This window comes from Penaeus monodon, unplaced genomic scaffold (assembly GCF_015228065.2).
Source record: "Penaeus monodon isolate SGIC_2016 unplaced genomic scaffold, NSTDA_Pmon_1 PmonScaffold_2654, whole genome shotgun sequence".
Classification (NCBI taxonomy): domain Eukaryota; kingdom Metazoa; phylum Arthropoda; class Malacostraca; order Decapoda; family Penaeidae; genus Penaeus; species Penaeus monodon.
The window spans coordinates 18,436-20,000 of record NW_023656962.1 but is presented as its reverse complement, the minus strand read 5'-3'; positions in this window follow the sequence as shown (position 1 = coordinate 20,000).

Sequence of the window (1,565 nt, the reverse complement as noted above, 5' to 3'; positions counted from 1 at the left end):
GCCCTGTTTATATAATCAACCTATTCCTTTCGCAAATCTTTGGCTTCCTAAAAAAAAAAGATATTTATTTGTCGTATTGTAGTTGTATGCGTTTTAGAAAGAAATTCTATTTAATAACTTTTTTGTGTGAAATCAAAAGATGAAATTTTTATAGAGAAATCGTGCAACACTGCCGGAAAATTGTTACGAAATATAATGTATTAATTTTCTTTTCTTTTTTTTTCTTGTTTTGTTTTCTGAATCCGGTAAGAGGGTATACTGTTTTCTGCTGTTTTTTCGTTTCTATTGCTTGTAAACTACTAAGTCTATTCTTTGTCTGTTTTCTTTTTTTTTTCTTTTCCTTTCTCTTCCTCTTCCTTTTCCTCTTCCTCTTCTTCTCCCTCTCCCTCTTCCTCTTCCTCATCATTCTCCCTCATCCTTTTCCCTCATCCTCCGTCTCTTTTCCTCTTTCTCCTTCCTCTTCTTCCCTCCCCTCCCTTCCTACTCCTCCTTCCTCCTTCTCCCTCCTACTCCCTCCTCCTCCCTCCTCCTCCCATCCTCCTCCCTCCTCCTCTTCCTCTCCTCCTCCTCCTACTCCTCCGCCCTCCTCCTCCGCCTCTTCTTGCCTGCTTCGCATCCCTCTCCTCCTCCTCCTCCTCTTCCTCCTCCTCCTCTTCCTCTCCTCCTCTTCTCCTCCTCCTACATCCTCTCCTCCTCCTCCCTCTTTCTCTTCCTCCCTCCTTCTGTTCTGTTCTGTTCCTTTTTTCTCTACTCTAATACTGCCTTATCAAAATCTCCTATTTTGGCAAATGAAACCCATGATCAAGAGGAAGTATTTATTCTTATTTATTCATCAAAAATCACAGCTAAAATAGCACGCTTTGGTTTGTCTACAGCATCAGACGGACCAACTACATTAAAGCAGCGATTACTGAGTTGCACGGTAAGTACCCCCTAGTCGTATCACAAATATTAGTACCTTAACCCTAGTACGATTGCACTCTTCAAATCCAGATCCCACCTCCGACTACTCCTCGACACTCATCCGTCGGTTCACACGTCCCTCCTGCCTGAACGATCGGAGGACCAAAATCCAGAGTTGAGTGTTGCTAATAACCAGGGGGAACCGGGACTCAACATGCAGTGGTGCTGCCGACAGCGGTTTGTGCCGGCGGTTGTATGAAGGGTACTATATACGAGGGGTGTGCCTGGTTGAGGTGAGGTGCCTTCCGACCACAGGAGTGCCGGGTCCCACGGCAGGTTTGTGCCGCCACGCGGAAGCCGTTCAGTCGGCCACGTAATGCTGTGTCTGGACTGACCGTTTGGTCCACGTATCTGACGCGCCTCGCACGTTCCGGTCGCGTCGCGGGTCTCAGCGCGAGAGGACTGGCTGTTGTAGTACCAAAGAGTACTGCCGAGCTCGTCCTGGGCATGGTACTAGGACTGCACTCCGGGACTGGGACTGCAGACGCTGCCTTATGTGACGAGGCGCCAGCAGCTGCTCAGAGAGAGGAGCGGGTGCCGGCAGCTGCAACACTAACCTGGGCAGGCTCAATGGAGCTGCTACAGTGAGAGGGTCCAGGTGC